Raw genomic sequence first — 20,746 nt, forward strand, 5'->3', positions numbered from 1 at the left:
ACATGGAAATGAAAAGGGCCAAAAACACCAATATAATCCTAAAGAATAACAACGTTGAAAGACTTTTCAGATATTGAGACTTACTATAGTGCCATGGAAATTAAGAACATGTGGTATTGGAGCAAAGACAGATATATAGATCAATGGAAAAAGAATAGGGTCAAGAAACAGATTCAGATGCATATAATCACCAGATTTATGAAAAAGGCTCTACTGAAGTGCTCCAGGGAAGGGTTTTTTTTTTTTTTTTTTCTTTTAAATAAACAGGACTGAGTCAATCAGAAAATTAGAAGTGCATGTGGGGAAAAGTGAATCTCGAACTTTGATTTATACTAAAGGAAGAAAACTCTTGGCTGCTACTTTGCACTTAAGAAGAAAACATAAAAGAACATCCTCATGACTCTGAGTAGCAAACATTTCTTAACTAGGACATTGAGAAGTACCAACCATAAAGAAATAGTGATTAAAATGGACTACGTTACGATGAAGAACTCCTGCTTATCAAAAGATACTGTTATGACAATAAAAGTCAGGCATGGGGAAGCTGTTATACATGTATCCTACAAGGACTTCTACCTATATATATAAAGAACTTCTACTTATTAGTAAACAGATAGCCAACCACCTCCCCTCACCATAAAAATGAGTTAAATATATTAAAGCCAGTTCACAAAAGATGATACTTTAATGCCAACAGGCATATGAAAAAATACTCAATATCATTATCATCAAAGGAATGCAAATTAAATTCACAATGAACTATCACCACAAAACCCACAGAACAGCCTACATGAGAAAAGATTGACCAGACCAAGTATTCACAGAAGGTGGATAACCGGAACTTTCATAAACTGTTGTTGGCCTGTCAGTTAGTAAAAACACTTTGGAAAATTGTTTGGCAGAATCTTCTCAAGCTAAAAATACATATGCTCACCTTTCTACTATTTCCATTCCTAATTATATACTCAACAAAACTGCACACATATGATTAAACAAAGTCATGCATAAGAAGGTTCATGATAGCATTATTTGTCATAGCCTCCAACTGAAAGCTACTCAAAATTACCACTAACCGTCAAATGGATAAATACATTCTAGTACATTCCTGCAAGGGAAAGTTGGTATATTCCTACAATATTTAACAGTGAGAGTGAACACCCTAAGTGCTACACAAGAGAAATAAATGAATTTCACAAATACAATATAGAACAAAGGAAACAATATACAAAAAATGACACACAGTATTATTTTGTTTGTATAAAGGTAAAAATAGCTAAAATGATCTATGAATTTAGAAGTAAGGATAGTGATTACCATAAATGTAATCACTGGGAGGAAAAGTTAGGAATGCTTCCAGCATGCAGGTAATGTTTTCTTTCTTGACCCTGGTGGTGGTTACATAGTGTCTATTAATTTGATGATAGGAAGAGTTGTGTAATATTCTACATGTATGTTAAATTTCAATCAAAAGCTTGTTAAAAATGATATTCAATTATTTGCCATTGAATCCCTTGCAGTAGACTTCATATTTCTGCCAATTTCAGTAATTAAAGAGGGGAAAGTGTATGTCTTAAGATCAAATAATGACAAACAAGTTTAGAAATGAGGCTTCTGTGAGTGGGAATCCGTTTGAGGCAGCGAATGGTGCTAATTGCTCCTTGGAGCCTTAGGAAACATAAAGGCCACTGAAAAGGCTGTAATTAATGTGACAGGAGTCACACTGGTGGAAGGATTAGGGCACCAGCCAGGAGAGCTCACAGATAGAACTCGAGCTTTCTTCCAGATGACAGTTTACCTAGACATTTACAGGAAGCAGACGACGGTGGGAAGGGAGTCATTTTCTTTACCAAGGAGACTATCTCTGTGGAAATCTTAGCACAGGGCCTTCCATGTCCTTGATTGCTGACAATAAATGAGCTTGTCCTGACACACATGCTTTGCCACCTGAAAGTGTGCCTGAAGCACCCTTATAAGTAACAGACTGAGACGGATAGAAAGCTGAGGGTCATTTCATCAACCTCACTAGATGGACTGCCACCTTGGTTGGGAACATGGCAGCAATTTAATGGATGCGCAGAAACAAAAACGTAATGACCGCTGTTGGGATTTGTCCTGACACATGGTTAAGGCTCCCATTCTTGTGCAAAGTGACAGAGGAGAATGTTTCTTGCTCTAGACAGGAGAGGGAAACTGGCCAATGTTTTAGAAAGCCTAGAATAGATAAGCCTTTAACACCAACATAGGCAGGCTCAAATCTGGATGAATCCATCCACTGTATTTATCGTATCTCTTTGTTTTCTCATTCTCACAAGCAGATCTTATCTTTCTTTTCTTTGAGGTGGAGCAGCATGTTGAATTAGGATAAATTAATAGACTAAAACAAAATATAACAAAAGCCTAGTTTCAACCCCTTACTGATTCTCTAATTTGAATCATAATTGTTTTCATCTATAAAATGGCAAAAATAATTTCATCTATAAAAGATGATATATAAAAGAACCCATTTTATAATGCGTGTGAGTACAAATGAGATAGTAAATATGGAAACATCTTTAAACTGTGAACAACTATTAAAACACTAGTAATTAATAACATATAAAAGCTGATTTCTTAATTCATATCTACTTAAGGTCTGATTGTGCTGTTCATCTTGTATAGTAGATATCTGTGAAATGTCCTATACTCTAAAGGAAAAAATAATTCCCATAGATTTCTCATATTACTTCAGGACACTCTCTCTTGAATTTGTCACACAGCACTTTTTATGGTTATCTAGTACATAAGTAATTCTCAGTAGATTTTAGGTGTCAGTATTTGTTGAATGAAAGTCAAAATTAAATATTAAACTTTTTTATTAGACTGTAGTTTGTTGGGTTGTAATATTAAAAAAGAATATTAAAATTAAATATCAACTTTGGAAATAAGTGCTATAAGAAGTGAGGTTCACGGAATATATTTTATCTGTTCATGGGCTTGAATTCACTGATTGAGTTATTGCAGAGACTCTATATTTTTGAAGGTTCTGTGTTTTATCAAATAGAATTTTTTTCAACAAAGGTTATTACATGATTATAAAGTAATTATTTTTTTGTATTCAACTATTATGGGGAATTGGATGGATTTTAAAACTACAGTATTAAATTAAAATTACTTTAAAATTGCAGTATTGTTTTACTGGGCTTTAACATGATTGTGACAATGAGTCTATCTTATTACTACTTTTCTGTTTTGCTTTTCTTAATTATGAAATGACCCTGCTCACCACCCATTACTGAAAGACAAATTCTGGCTATCTAGCTAAATGATAAAAATTTGAAGCCAAGTGACAGAAAAGTTCTGTGTCATTTGAAAAAGGTTAAAAATAGCAATTTCTGGTTTTTAGCACCATGAATCTCATCAGCTCAGAGAAGTTGACCGACATCTGACCTTGGCTTATGATTAAATGCCATCCATATCACAAGAACTTTCCCTCCCTCCCTTCCTTCCTTCCTTCCTTCCTTCCTTCCTTCCTTCCTTCCTTCCTTCTTCTAACAGTCCAGTATATGTGTATTGATTATATTGGATATTATTCATTTCCCCATCCAGTACTGTGTTCCTTGAAGTAGTATTTTTTTTTCATTTATTCACTCATTTAATCATTATGGGTATTGTCAACTGGATTTCCTGTCTTCTAGCTTGCAGTTGGGAATGGTCAATTGAAAGCACTGGTAGTAAATTGAAAAGTGGGAGGGGGGTGAAGTAATAAAGTTGGGGATATTGTGCCATGTCCACAACCTGCTGTTTCATAGGTTGGCATGAACTGTGTTTCCAGTCAATGATGACCAGGGTACCTCTTAGTTACCTATCCTATAGCTCCATCTTTCTGTCAGGGTTTCAAGGATCATTCCTCTTTTCTCCATCAAACCTGGATGTGGTAACAGTTCCCAGCTCTTGTTTATTCTGGAATGCTATACAACTATTTTTGAGAAATTATTTTATTATACATATTTTCCTCTATAATACCAAATGAGCATACCCTCTCATTCCTCTTGAAACTCTAACCTATCAGAGTGATACTGTAAACATCTGTTAAAACACTAGTAATTAATAAAATATAAAAGCTGATTTCTTAATTCATATCAAGCATTTTGGGAGATGAAGAATATGGAAAAGAATAGGAATTAAGAGACTTCCCTAGGTAACTTACAATTCATACATAAAATGTCAAGGAAAAGTGCTGTGAGTATTATTGAACTCAAATAGATTAGGAGTTCAGAGAAAGGGGAGTTAATGAATGCAGAATCAAAAAAAAAAATTATCCTTCAGCTCTCAGAATAATAATCTTTTCTCAAGAAAATCTTTCCTGACCTTTAAATGGGAAATCCAACTATCACATATTCTTATGACACAGATCATTTGTAATTTGTAGCAGCAGTTGAGATTTTACATGTGTCTATTTGAGTATTCAATAGGCATTGGTTTTATCATTGGATAATAAGCTCTTTGAAGGCAGAGACCATGCTTACTTTTTTTCATAAAATTCTAACTTTAGCACCTAGCACTACACATAGGACCTAGCAGGTACACAATATTTTACTTGTTGATTAAATGAGTGAACAGATGTAAAAAATAAAATAGATGTGGTGAACAATTTTAGCAACTATAAACTGGGTTTAATGACTGTTTATCACATATCTGGAATGCATGTGCACACTGTAACATTAAATGTCTCTTTGGGAATCTTTCTCTGAAGAAACAGAGAAAGAGATATCTTTTCTATGAAGTTCTTCTAAGGAGTAGACTGATCAATATTTAGTGACTTTTGGTCCTTATCCAAAATATAATTACAGAATCATTAAATGATAAGACTTTCAGGTCAAATGTTGAGTCACATGATCGATTTCACTGTGGAGTCCTAATGCCAGCCATAGATCTCTGCTTTAGCTGATGACAAGTGACATTCTCTATGATTCAGTTTTACATACTTGCTACCAGAAGCCTGAGCTCCCTGAGGATGTGGTTGTTTATGGTCTAAACAGGCAATGGTTCTCAAATGTTTGTGCATCAGAATCACCTGTTGGGTTGTTAAATGCAAATTGCTTGTCCTCCCCTCCGGAGTGCCTGATTCAGCAGATCCAGGGTTGAAGGGCGCAGAAAGAATTGGCATTCTTAATATGTTCCCATGTGATGCCACTGGTGCTGCTGATCTGGGCACTGAAATATGAGAAACACTGCATTTAAGGATGCCTTTATTCCCAGACATCCAAAGTTTGTTTTTCTATACAAATCCTGTCACTACTAATAATTTTTCTTTTTCACAGTTTCTATAGTTTTACCTTAATCTGCTATTTCTACCTTGAATATTCAAGTTCAGCAAACATTTATGGCAAGGCTACTATATGGTGGCATCATTCCAGGAGCTAGAGATTTATTAATTAATGAAGCAAGAAACACAAGAAAAAATTTTCTGCCCTCATAGAGATTATATGTAGTGTTTATAGTCACAAATGTTAAATGTATGTTTTGTGCTTAACTTAAAAAACATTCCCAAGAAAGATATTGTAGTTATAGCATCTTATTCCACACAATTAATATAGTTTTAACTAATGTTTATTAGAAAAAGGAGGACAGGTCAGAGGATCCAAGATGGCTGAATAGGAACAACTCCAGTCTACGGTTCCCAGCGTGAGCGACGCAGAAGACAGGTGATTTCTCCATTTCCAACTGAGGTGTCAGGTTCATCTCACTGGGGTTTGTCAGACAGTGGGTTCAGCAAACTGAGTGTGAGCTGAAGCAGGGTGGGGCATCGCCTCACTCGGGAAGAGCCAGAGGTCAGGGAATTCCCTTTCCTAGCAAAGGGAAGCCGTGACAGAGAGTACCTCGAAAATCGGGACACTCCCACCCGAATACTGTGCTTTTCCAATGGTCTTAGCAAACGGCACACCAGGAGATTATATCCCATGCTGACTTGGAAGGTCCCATGCCCACGGAGCCTCACTCACTGCTAGCACAGCAATCTGAGCTCACACTACAAGGTGGCAGCGATGCTGGGGAAGGGACGTCTGCCATTGCTGAGGCTTGACTAGGTAAACAAAGCATCCAGGAAGCTCGAACTGGGTGGAGCCCACCTCAGCTCAAGAAGGCCTGCCTGCCTCTGTAGATTCCACCTCTGGGAACAGGGCATAGCTGAACAAAAGGCAGCACAAAATTCTGCAGGCTTTAACACCCTTGTCTGACAGCTTTGAAGAGAGTAGTGGTTCTCCTAGCATGGAATTTGAGATCTGAGAATGGATAGACTGCCTCCTCAAGTGGGTCCCTGATCCCCAAGTAGCCTAACTGGGAGACACCTCCCAGGAGAGTCCAACTGACACCTCATACAGCCAGATGCCCCTCTGAGATGAAGCTTCCAGAGGAAGGATTAGGCAGCAACATTTGCCATTCTGCAATATTTGCTGCTCTGCAGCCTCCGCTGGTGATACCCAGGCAAACAGGGTCTGGAGTGGACCTCAGGCAAACTAACAGACCTGCAGCTGAGGGTCCTGACCATTAGAAGGAAAGCTAACAAACAGAAAGGACATCCACACGAAAATCCCATCTGTACGTCATCATGATCAAAGACCAAAGGTAGATAAAACCAAAAAGTCGGGGAGAAACCAGAGCAGAAAAGCAGAAAATTTTAAAAATCAGAGAGCCTCTTCTCCAAAGGAATGCAGCTTCTTGCCAGCAACAGAGCAAAGCTGGATGGAGAATGACTTTGACGAGTTGAGAGAAGAAGGCTTCAGACAATCAGTAGTAACAAACTTCTCTGAGCTAAAGGAGGATGTTTGAACCCATTGCAAAGAAGCTAAAAACCTTGAAAAAAGATTAGACAAATGGCTAACTAGAATAAACAGTGTAGAGAAGACCTTAAACGACCTGATGAAGCTGAAAACCATAGCATGAGAACTATGTGACTCATGCACAAGCTTCACTAGCTGATTCAATCAAGTGGAAGAAAGGGTATCAGTGATTGAAGATCAAATGAATGAAATTAAGTGAGAAGAAAAGTCTAGAGCAAAAAGAGTAGAAAGAAATGAACAAAGCCTCCAAGAAATATGGGACTATGTGAAAATACTAATTCTATGTCTGATTGGTGTATCTGAAAGTGACGGCGAGAATGGAACCAAGTTTGAAAACACTCTTCAGGATATTATCCAGGAGAACTTCCCCAACCTAGCAAGGCAGGCCAACATTCAAATTCAGGAAATATAGAGAATGCCACAACGATATTCCTCGAGAAGAGCAACTTCAAGACACATAATTGTCAGATTCACCAAAGTTGAAATGAAGGAAAAAATGTTAATGGCAGCCAGAGAGAAAGGTCAGGTTACCCACAAAGGGAAGTCCATCAGACTAACAGTGGATCTCTTAGCAGAAACTCTACAAGTCAGAAGAGAGTGGGGGCCAATATTCAACCTCTTAAAGAAAAGAATTTTCAACCCAGAATTTCATATCCAGCCAAACTAAGCTTCATAAGTGAAGGAGAAATAAAATCCTTTACAGACAAACAAATGCTGAGAGATTTTATCATGACCAGGCCTGCCTTACAGGAGCTTCTGAAGGAAGCAGTAAACATGGAAAGGAACCACCAGTAACAGCCACTGCAAAAACATGCCAAGTTGTAAAGACCATCAATGCTAGGAAGAAACTGCATCAACTAACGAGCAAAATAACCAGCTAACATCACAATGACAGGATCAAATTCACACATAATAGTATTAACCTTAAATGTAAATGGGTTACACACTCCAATTAAAAGACACAGACTGGCAAATGGGATAAAGAGGCAAGACCCATCAGTGTGCTGTATTCAGAAGACCCATCTCATATGCAGAGACATACGTAGGCTCAAAATAAAGGGATAGAGGAAGACCTACCAAACGAACGGAAAACAAAATAAAACAAAAGCAGGGGTTGCAATCCTAGTCTCTGATAAAAGAGACTTTAAACCAACAAAGACCAAAAGAGACAAAGAAGGCCATTACATAGTGGTAAAGGGATCAATTCAACAAGAAGAGCTAACTATCCTAAATATACATGCTCCCAATACAGGAACACCCATATTCATAAAGCAACTCCTTTGAGACCTACAAAGAGACTTAGACTCCCCCACAATAACAACAGGAGACTTTAACACCCCACTGTCAACATTAGACTGGTCAACGAGACAGAAAGTTAACAAGGATATCCCAGAATTGAACTCAGCTCTGCACCAAGTGGACCTAATAGACATCTACAAAACTCTCCACCCCAAACCAACAGAATATACATTCATCAACAGAATATACACATCACACTTATTCCAAAATTGACCACGTAGTTGGAAGTAAAGCACTCCTCAGCAAATGTAAAAGAACAGAAATTATAACAAACTGTCTTTCAGACCACAGTGCAATCAAACTAGAACTCAGGATTAAGAAAGTCACGCAAAGCCACTGAACTACATGGAAACTGAACAACCCACTCCTGAATGACTACTGGGTACCTAATGAAATAAAGGCAGAAATAAAGATGTTCTTTGAAACCAATGAGAACAAAGATACAACATATCAGAATCTCTGGGACACATTTAAAGCAGTGTGTAGAGGGAAATTTATAGCACTAAATGCCCACAAAAGAAATCAGGAAGATCTAAAATTGACACCCTAACATCACAATTGAAAGACTAGAGAAGCAAGAGAAAACACATTCAAAGACTAGCAGAGGGCAAGAAATAACTAAGATCAGAGCAGAACTGAAGGAGATAGAGATGCCAAATACCCTTCAAAAAATCAATGAATCCAGGAGCTGTTTTTTTAAAAAGATCAACAAAATTGATAGACTACTAGCAAGAGTAATAAAGAAGAAAAGAGAGAAGAATCAAATAAATGGAATAAAAAATGATAAAGGGCATATCACCATCAACCCCACAGAAATACAAACTACCATCAGAGAATACTATAAACACCTATACGCAAATAAACTAGACAATCTAAAAGAAATTGATAAATTCCTGGACACATACACCCTCCCAAGACTAAACCCTGAATAGACCAATATTAGGCTCTGAAATTGAAGCAATAATTAAGAGCCTACCAACCAAAAAAGTCCAGGTCCAGACGGATTCACAGCCGAATTCTATTAGAGGTACAGAGAGGAGCTGGTACCATTCCTTCTGAAACTATTCCAATCAATAGAAAAAGAGGGAATCCTCCCTAACTCATTTTATGAGGCCAACGTCATCCTGATACCAAAGCCTGGTAGAGACACAACAAAAAAGAAGATAGTTTTAGACCAATATCCCTGATGAACATCGATGCAAAAATTCTCAATAAAATACTGGCAAACTGAATCCAGCAGCACATCAAAAAGTTTATCCACCACAATCAAGTTGGCTTCATCCCTGTGATGCAAGACTGGTTTAACATGCACAAATTAATAAATATAGTCCCTCATATAAAAAGAACCAAAGAAAAAACCACATGATTATATCAATATATGCAGAAAAAGCCTTTGATAAAATTCAACAGCCCTTCTTGCTAAAAAAATCTCAATAAACTATGTATTGATGGGATGTATCTCAAAATAATAAGAGCTATTTATAACAAACCCACAGCCAATATCATACTGAATGGGCAAAAACTGGAAGCATTCCCTCTGAAAACTGGCACAAGACACAGATGCCCTCTCTCACCACTCCTATTCAACATAGTGTTGGAAGTTCTGGTCAGGGCAATCAGGCAGGAGAAAGAAATAAAGGGTATTCAATTAGGAAAAGAGGAAGTCAAATTGTCCCTGTTTGCAGATGACAAGATTGTATATTTAGAAAACCCCATTGTCTCAGCCCAAAATCTCCTTAAGCTGATAAGCAACTTCAGCAAAGTCTCAGGATACAAAATCAATATGCAAAAATCACAAGGATGCCTACATACCAATAACAGACAAGCAGAGAGCCAAATCACGAGTGAACTCCCATTCACAATTGCTTCAAAGAGAATAAAATACTTAGGAAACTAACTTACAAGGAATGAGAAGGACCTCTTCAAGGAGAACTACAAACCACTGCTCAATGAAATAAAAGAGGACACAAACAAATGGAAGAACATTCCATGCTCATGGATAGGAAGAATTAATATTGTGAAAATGGCCATACCGCCCAAGGTAATGTATAGATTCAGTGCCATCCCCATCAAGCTACCAATGTCTTTCTTCACAGAATTGGAAAAAACAACTTTAAAGTTCATATGCAACCAAAAAAGAGCCCGCATTGTGAAGACAATCCTAAGCTGAAAGAATAAAGCTGAAGGCATCACACTTCCTGACTTCAAACTACACTGCAAGGCTACAGTAACCAAAACAGCATGGTACTGGTACCAAAGCAGACATATAGACCAATGGAACAGAACAGAGTACTCAGAAATAATACCACACATCTGCAATAATCTGATCTTTGACAAACTTGACAAAAACAAGAAATGGGGAAAGGATTCCCTATTTAATAAATGGTTCTGGGGAAACTGGCTAACCATATGTAGAAAGCCGAAACTGGATCCCATCCTTACACCTTATACAAAAATTAATTCAAGATGGAGTAGAGACCTAAATGTTAGACCTGAAACCATAAAAACCCTAGAAGAAAACCTAGGCAATATCATTCCGGACATAGGCATGGGCAAGGACTTCATGACTAAAACACCAAAACCAATGGCAACAAAAGCCAAAATAGACAAATGGGATCTAATTAAAGTAAAGAGCTTCTACACAGCAAAAGAAACTACCATCAGAGTGAACAGCCAAACTATAGAATGGGAGAAAATTTTTACAATCTACCCATCTGACAAAGGGCTAATATCCAGAATCTACAAAGAACTTAAACAAATTTACAAGAAAAAAATCAAACACCACCATCAAGAAGTGGGCAAAGGATATGAACAGACACTTCTCAAAAGAAGACATTTATGCAGCCAACAGACACATGAAAAAATGCTCATCATCACTGGAAATCAGAGAAATGCAAATCAAAACCACAATGAGATACCATCTCACACCAGTTAGAATGGCGATCATTAAAAAGTCAGGAAACAACAGGTGCTGGAGAGGATGTGGAGAAACAGAAACACTTTTACACTGTTGGTGGGACTGTAAACTAGTTCAACCATTGTAGAAGACAGTGTGGCGATTCCTCAAGGATCTAGAACAAGAAATACCATTTGACCCAGCCATTCCATTACTGGGTATATACCCAAAGGAGTATAAATCGTGCTGCTATAAAGACACATGCACACGTATGTTTACTGCGGCACTATTCACAATAGCAAAGACTTGGAACCAACCCAAATGTCCACCAGTGACAGACTGGATTAAGAAAATGTGGCATATATACACCCTGGAATACTATGTAGCCATAAAAAAGGGATGAATTCATGTCCTTTGTAGGGACATGGATGAAACTGGAAACCATCATTCTGAGCAAAGTATCACAAGGACAGAAAACCAAACACTGCATGTTCTCACTCATAGGTGGGAACTGAACAACGAGAACACTTGGGCACAAAGTGGGGAACATCACACACCAGAGCCTGTCGTGGGGTGGGGGGTAGGTGGGATAGCATTAGCAGATATACCTAATGTAAATGACGAGTTTAATGGGTGCAACACACCAGCATGGCACATGTACACATATCTAATAAACCAGCATGTTATGCATATGTACCCTAGAACTTAAAATATAATTAAAAAAAGAAACACAAAAAGGAGGGCACACATTTAAACCAAATAAACGTACCTTCTGTTTTGAAAAAAATCTCATGACAGACTAAGACATATAATGCATTTGGTAAATATTTCTTTGAATTACATTCAAATGCCTCTTTCTCAGTATATATTAAGCAATATCACAGATAATGGTTGTAGTTTCTCTGTCTCATATAAAAATGTTATCCCAAACTGAAATATTTGATATTTTAAAATCAGGCATTTTTAAATACTTGAGGGTTTTAAACTGACATGGGAAATACATGACTAGAAATGTTGCCATTTGTTTTATTGAAAACTTGGATTAAGCAGTAATTTCTGCATTTGTTTCCAATGTAGTTAAAGCTGATGAGATCAAGAAAATGATCTTGATGTTTTCGTTCACAGGTTTTTTTGCTATTTTTTCTACAGGTAGACAAATCCTTACATTTCTGCATATACATTCAGTTTGTAGGGTATTATATTAGCATTATTATAAAATATCAGTAAAATATTTTTAGGAGTATTGATTATCCAGATGACTTTAAAAACTTCTAGTTTTTTTATTTATTAAAATGTAAACTTGCTTATCTTACAGTAGTATCAAATTTAGTAACATGGTTTTAAAAAGCCTATAAATTGTTCCATTACCATGTAACTCATAGAGGGAATATAATAAAAAGGCTGGGTGGTATAGTATTAGAATAAAAAAGCAACAGTGTTTGAGACATGAAGGCCTTTCTTTACATCCTTTGCTAAAAAGTTTGAACTGTAACATTAGAATCTGATAGCCTGAGTTCCTACCTTGTTCTACCATTAAATAGCCAAGTGACTTTGGGCACTTCCCATACCCTTTCAGATTTTCATTTTTCTTATCTGTAAAACTGGCTTCACAAGAACACTTCAAAGGATTGCTTTGAGTTAAATCAAGTAAAGCTTCTTAGGCAGACTCCATCACATAGGTATGTATGCAATAAGTGTACATGTATTGATGCATATCAATATCAGACAGATAACTACATCTGTTGACAGTTAGAAAAAGAACAAACAGGCCGGGCGCGGTGGCTCAAGCCTGTAATCCCAGCACTTTGGGAGGCCGAGACGGGCGGATCACGAGGTCAGGAGATCGAGACCATCCTGGCTAACACGGTGAAACCCCGTCTCTACTAAAAAATACAAAAAAATCTAGCCGGGCGAGATGGCGGGCGCCTGTAGTCCCAGCTACTCGGGAGGCTGAGACAGGAGAATGGCGTGAACCCGGGAGGCGGAGCTTGCAGTGAGCTGAGATCCGGCCACTGCACTCCAGCCTGGGCGGCAGAGCAAGACTCCGTCTCAAAAAAAAAAAAAAAAAAAAAAAAAAAGAAAAAGAACAAACAAGAGGCAGAAATAGTGTATTTCTATTTCTGAAATGTTTTCTATTGGTGTGTCCCCCCGTGTGTAATGAACCACTAGTTAGAGACATGCTCCCAGGAACAGTGCTTCTGGATCAAACATATTGAGGAAATGTTGCATTTTCTATCTTCTTTCTGAACCTATTTGCGTATCAATATCCTTAAGAAGTTCTGCAAAATATTTCAAAACATCTCCCAGTTCTTTTAAAACTTCCTAACTATAGATCTCATGTAATATCAATTATATCCTATAGAACTTTTATAGAAAACACTTTGCAGAATGCTGGCCATACTTTACTGGGCTAACACACTGGAAATAGGAAAAGAAAGACAAGCTGGTAGTCAAAGGAAATTAGAGAAAGAATACACAGGAATTTTACAAGCGGAAGGACCATCCTGAAATGGTAAGCATTACATCAGTGTTACTTTGATTTAAACAGCAATGGCAGCTTAAAACAATGTAAAAACTGAAGAACAGACAATTTTATAAGCAATGGCATGTGTCTGATATGGTGGGAAATAATAGTGTCAGCACATTCCACATGGGTAATTGGTTTTCATTGTGCATATTTCCAGCAAATTGGGCCTTTTGCTCCTAATTTAAACACCCATTTTTGCCTAATTATGTTGTGTGTTTACATCTCACATTATCTTTGTTAACACGTGGAAATTCAGCTGGTGACCTAGCAGGAAGTCCCGTGAAGCCATAACTCTTAATTACCTTCCCTGGAGCCAGAGTGCTTTGAATTGAGAGGTAGTCAGAACTGGTTATAGGAAAAATGCTGCAAAAAACACACAGATGTACAAGCCCTGATGGTTTTGATCTATACGTTTTTGCTCAGTGTTTTTTAGTAGTCAGTAGCATAGGCTTTTCATTCAAATAAGCTAGGTTCAAGTACACACTGTACTATTAACTAGGTGGTATGAGCTTAACAAGTTACTTGATTGTTCTGTGCCTTAGTTTGTTGAATGTTAAAATGGAGAAATAATAATAATACTTAAACCCATAGGAATTGAGACAAAAAGACGTGAGAATATGTGTAAAGCCTCTGAAATATAGAGTATGTTCACTAAAAATGACACTAGTTTTACAACTGTTCATTATAATTATTTCCTTGTGTGTAGTGAGGCGTGATTAAATATTTGCTGCCCCCAAATTATATTTATAATGAATAGTATTCATTAATAATAAGCAAGCCATTAATTTATGTCCTTATTTGAATTATTTGTCTATTTGATGTTTTATATTCTCATTAAAAATACTAATGCATCAGCTTTTTTGTTTCATATTTAATGTTAAAATATTAATTTGCTTTTTGGTGTGCTAATTATATATATTTATATATGTATACATTCTGAGACAGAATCTCACTCTGTCGCCCAGGCTGGAGCCCAGTGGCACAATCTCGGCTCACTACAACCTCCAGGTTTAAGAGATTCTCATGCCTCAGCCTCTTGAGTAGCTGGGATTACAGGCACATGCCACCATGCCTGGCTAATTTTTTGTATTTTTAGTAGAGACAGGGTTTTACCATGTTGGCCAGGCCAGTCTTGGACTCCTGACCTCAGGTGATCTGCTTGCCTCAGCCTCCCAAAGTGCTGGGATTACAGGCGTGAGTCACCTCACCTGGCCGCTAACTGTATTCTTAAAGAAATATTTGTTCAATGTGTTAATGATTTTAAACATTATTAAATAAAATCATTGGAATAAAAACTAAAATCAACTATTTCATGATTACTGAAATTTAGTAAATTTCAGCAATGACATGACAGCATAAGAACATTCTTAGTCAATAAAAGGATTTAAGACCGAGAAGTGTGTCTTTTATGATGGAATTCAAGTGATCCAATGTAGGCAAAACCTAAATATTTAAGTACAATCCCATGTAATAGAACAGCTGGCGTTCTAACAATGATTTTATATGACTCTTTTAACATAAGTACCTTAACGACAGCTACAGTTTATTAACTCTATTATCTTAGTCAACAATTGTTCCAATGACTATATACATTGTGCCTTTGACATCTCATGAAAATTATAGAGTAAGTACCATTATCCCCAATTTGCAGATGAGAAACTGAGGTAAAAGAAAAATGGAAATTGTCTCAACCCAGTACTTTTGTCTCTGTCTTTCTTCGGGAGACAGAAAATGCATCATCACTAGACATGAGCATTTCAGGACTTACGTGGGGCTAATGATAGCCTCCCATTTTCCTTTTTTTTTTTTTTTAAACGGATAGGCATTTGTCTCCAGCTGGATCAGGGCCATTTCCATGAATTTCTTGGGTGTGAGTCAGTAGGTAATGATTTTTTTTCCCACATTTGTGATCACAAGTTCTATGTTTGTACAAATGAAGTGATTCATGGCATGTTTCTTCTGCCTCGAGAAAGCCTATATGTATTAAAAGCAAATGAATTTGAGACAGAGAAAAGAGAGAAATAGATGCTGTGAAGCCCTTGAATTATGTCCTTTCTAAATTCAGCTTAAACTCTGCAGTTTTGTGTTTCTGTCATGTCACCCACTATGTTTTGTTTTTTATTGTCAAGGTAATTAAGTCAGGTTTCTGCAATTTGCAATTAGAAGAGTTGCTCCTATTTAAATCAAGGAGGGTAGGTATGTTATCCAAACTAACACAGCTGATTAGTCGTAGAAGTAAGAATCAAACCTAGGTCAGTTAGTGCAAAAGCCCATTCTTTGAACACTGGAGACAAACATAGTTTGACAAATAAAAAAATCCAGCAATCAGTTTTTAAATTGGGTTATTTGTTTTCTTGCTACTGAGTTGTTTGAGTTTCTTATGTATTTTGGATACTTACTTATTATCAGATACAAGGTTTGCAAATATTTTCTCTTAATCTATAGGCTCTTTCTTCATTCTCGTTTCCTTTACCATGCAGAAGCTTTTTTTTTTTTTTTCTAAATGTTCATTAACTTAAAAACAGATACTCCATTAATTTACTCATACTAATCTTATTTGATCTAAACTTTTCAAGGGATTCATTTTTTTTTTTGTATTTTCATTGGTATATCATAGTTGTGCATAATTTGGAAGTATTTGTGACATTTTGATACATTTACACAATGTGTAATTATCAAGACAGGGTAACTGGGATCTCTGTCACCTCAAACATTTATCTTTTCTTTGTGTTGGCAACATTACAATTCTTCTAAATATTTTGAATTATACAATAAATAAGTATTAAGCATAATTTACTTACAGTACTATTGAATACTAGAACTTAATATGCACTACTTATTTATTTACTTATTTTTATTTTATTTTTCCATAAGTTATTTGGGTACAGGTGGTATTTGGTTACATGAGTAAGTTCTTTAGTGGTGATTTGTGAGATTTTGTGCACCCATCACTGAAGCAGTATACATTGAAGCGTATTTGTTGCCTTTTATCCCTCGCCACCCACAATCTTCCCCCAAAGTCCCCAAAGTCTATTTTATCATTCTTAGTCTTTGTGTCCTCATAGCTTAGCTCCCACATATCAGTGAGAACATACGATATTTGCTTTTCCATTCCTGAGTCACTTCACTTAGAATTATAGTCTCCAATCTCATCCAGGTAACTGAAAATGCTGTTAATTCATTCCTTTATATGGCTAAGTAGTATTCCAGTAGATGTTAGCATGAATACAGTGATCAGGGAACACTTGTACATTGCTGGAAACTAGTGCAGCCACTATGGAAAACAGTATGGAGATTCCTTAAAGAGCTAAAAGTAGAACTATCATTTGATCCAGCATTCCCACTGCTGGGTATTTACCTAGAGGAAAATAAGTCATTATATGAAAAAGATACTTGCACATGCATGTTTATAGTAGAACAATTCACAATTGCAAAATCGAGGAACCAACCCAAATGCCCATCAGTCAACGAGTGGATAAAGAAACTGTGGTATATATATGTGATGGAATACAATTGATTCTACTTCTAGGTATCCACCCAGAGGATTTGAAATCAGTATGTTGAAGAGATACGTGCACCCATGTTCATCGCAGCATTATTCACAATAACCAAGATGTAGAATCAACCTAAGTGTCCATCAGTGGATGAATGGATAAATAAAATATACATATATGAAATGGAATATCATTCAGCCTTTAAAAAGAAAGAAATTCTGTCATTTGTAACAATGTGAATACACCCAGTTGACGTTGTACTGAATTAAATAAGTCAGCCACAGAAAGACAAATACTTATATGTAGAATCCAAAACAATCAAACTCAAAAAATCAGAAAGTAGGATGGCATTTATCAGAGACTAGAGGATGACAGGGCAATCGAGAGACATTGGTCAAAGGGCATCGAGTAGTTAGATAGGATGAATACAGTGGTTGTGCTCTACTCACAGCACGGTGACTGTAGTTAATAGTAATGTATTATGTATTTCAAAATTGCTGAGCATAAATTTCAAATGTTCTTATTACAAAAAATAAGTATGCAATATATTAATTAGCTTGATTTAACCATTCCTCATCATATACATATATCATAACATGACATTGTACTCTGTAAATACATACAATTATAATTTGTCAATTAACAATAAAAATGGATTTTAAAATATCAGCAATTAGTGTGAGCGTGAGATGAACACCTTTTAATAATTCTTGGGCTTTTTTCTAATTCCTTAACTAACATACTAAAAAGTGGATGAAATGATAAAATGTAGTCCTAAATTCTCATTATCAGTAACTACTTTCACATGAAGTCCTTTTAAAACAATTAAAATTGATTTTAATAGCTGATTATTGAATAAAAAGCCCGAAGAGGCAGCTTTTCCTAACCAGGTCATCAATTGTGATGCTAAAACAGCGATATCATTTTCACATAGTGTTAAATTAGATTTTTAGAGACTGTTGTCCTATACAGGTGGCATCCAAGAGCACATTGCCCAAACAGAAGCTAAACACTTGGTATGGTCCAAGGTAGACAGACAAAGAGCTGAAGCTTCTCTAAGCTGTTGAAAATAATGTACTAACAACTCAACTGAGAAGCTGATGATAATGCAATAATGGAACTGGACAGCCTGTAATAATATTTTGATTTTGTGGGAAATGTCTTTTCTTTATTGGAGCTGATAATAAGCTCTGACTATTGACATAGAGATGTAGAAGTTTCCCTGGCATTTGGGCTCTGAATGCTGTTTATATTCCTAAGTCTGGTAATTCATATGAACAATGATGCCCCATTCTGACCACCCTCGTAAGAACCTCAAATGAATGACATTTGGTAAGTAAAATCATCATTTTTTTTTTAAGTCGCCAAAAGCACAAGCAGTCTGCAGTGGCTAGAGTTGACTCTTTCCCCAGGGGTAGGTGTTATGATTCCCCACACTGTCTTAGAAGGTCCACTGCTGCCAGAATATTTCATGGGGTGCTCTTACACATCATCCAACATGAGCTAATATATCATTTTAACTGCAGTTCTGGGAAACACAAATGGAGATGTTGGGTTGGAAATATACGAGGTGTATTGAACAGGGGGTGTTTTGATTGTGAATGCAGAGAATCTCAAGAAAATATGTACTCCTCTGAAACTGTTTCCGTATGTTTCCTGATCCACAGATTTTGCTACAGGAGACATGGTGTTATCTTGATTAATGCCTTCATCGTAAATACATGATAAATGAGACCTTACGTCCATTCTGGCCCTTTCTCACTGTAACAAGATCAAAGGAAATATATTTCATTCTGCTATGAAGGTATTTTGTTTTATGTTGTGTAATGCGAAAAGGTGACCCACTCTTATAGCAACTCTACTTTTATGCATGCCTGTAAAGAAAGAAGAAGATAATTTCTAAGGTTAAGATCTCTTTTTTTTTCTCTAAGAGATAATTTTTTTTTTTTTTTTTTACACAACATGTGGGTGTTACAGAAGATAACAGTGTTTACCTTTTTAGTACTTATTCTTGTCATATCTTGGAAAAAGAAAATAAAGGTGAGATGTTTGTCGGTTGTATCCAACAAAATGTTTACTAAATTTTTGTTCTTTGGGGTTATTTAAAGGTTTTTTTGGTGTTTAATTATGACAGAAATTTCCCATAATTTTCTATTTGAAACAGTTTTTCATTGAGCATCCTATATGCTTGTTTACCCGTAGGTTAAATTCTTAGCAGCAAGTATGCTAATGGCTAAAAGTAATTAGCTAATTCATTACATTCCGATGTTTTGAAGGAAATATTTTATACGCACATAAAACTGAAAATTTTTATAAAATTTAACTGGTTTTATTCCTTTAGACAATTTGGCATTTACTTTTGCTTAGTAAGGCTAATCCTAAACAATGATTACAAAAAAGAAAACAAACAAACAAACAAACAAAAATACTCAACACTATAATTTCCATTTGTAGCATTGTTTTTACATGTGCATTTTTAATTCATAGAAAATTGATTTCTGCCTAAGAAAGGCAGAAAAGGAAGCAAGTTTAATTTTTTTCTCCAAAGATTTAGCTTGATTTCCCAACACCATTTGTTTCATTCTCTGGAGAAGGGAAGTGTTAAACTGAGAAGAGTTTCTTAAGCACCCGGAGCATCAGTTATCTTATCAATAAAGTTATTGTTGCCTCTTCAGCGGGTAGTACTAAATAGCTAACAAAATAGCCCACGTGAAAACAACCCAAAACCACCAACAACGATTTCACATTTTAAAGATTTAAAACTACTGTTTCAACTTGTCAGGACTTTTGTACTATGTATGCTAATTAAATTCCCAAGATGAACATTTATTTCAGTGAAAGCTATAGTTTCCCTTAAAGGATAAAATTTGCATACACAAATTTTTTATGTTATATCCTAAAGGATGATTTTCCTTGCAACAATTATTGACGAACTACTGGTAACTCCAGTCATGGGAATACTAAGATGAGGCTATTGACACATCAGGTGATAGGCATGGGCTTTGACTTCATTTGTTATGTGATGGAAAAGGATTTTCTTGGAGTCATTTTCCCTTGTGACACATACCTTTCAATTGAAAGCCAGAACACAGTAGATGTTCAAGGCATCCTAGTTGATTGAATTCACATGGTTGGGTTTGGCAATTCAATCCCTGACTATAACAAAGAAAATGGCTAAATAATCCCCGTTGTGACACAGTCCAACATCCTGAGGTCAGACACCAGGCCTCAATTTTATTAGAGCTACACCTTAATTAACAATATTTATCCAGTAATAGGCAGTTTATGAATTTATTCTACTAGGTATTGATGTTAGTTCATTTGGATTTAAAAATGTTAAAATGCAGCAGATTTTTTTTTTTTTTTTAAAGACAGAATCTTGCTCTGTCGCTCAGGCTGGAGTACAGTGGCGCCACCTCAGCTCACTGCAGACTCCGCCTCGCAGGTTCAAGTGAATCTTCTGCCTCGGTCTCCTGAGTAGCTGTGATCACAGATGTGCGCCACCATGCCCGGCTAATTTTTGTATTTTTAGTAGAGATGAGGTTTCACCATAGGAACTCCTGACCTCATGATCCGCTAGCCTCAGCTTCCCACAGTGCCAGAACCACTGGCATGAGCCACCGGCCCGGGCCAAATGCAGCTGATTCAGAGGCATTCACAATCTGTGCATGCACCTAGAGCTGGCTGTCAAACAGGAGCATTCTTTGCAAAG

The sequence above is a fragment of the Piliocolobus tephrosceles genome, chromosome 6 (assembly GCF_002776525.5).
Source record: "Piliocolobus tephrosceles isolate RC106 chromosome 6, ASM277652v3, whole genome shotgun sequence".
Classification (NCBI taxonomy): Eukaryota; Metazoa; Chordata; class Mammalia; order Primates; family Cercopithecidae; genus Piliocolobus; species Piliocolobus tephrosceles.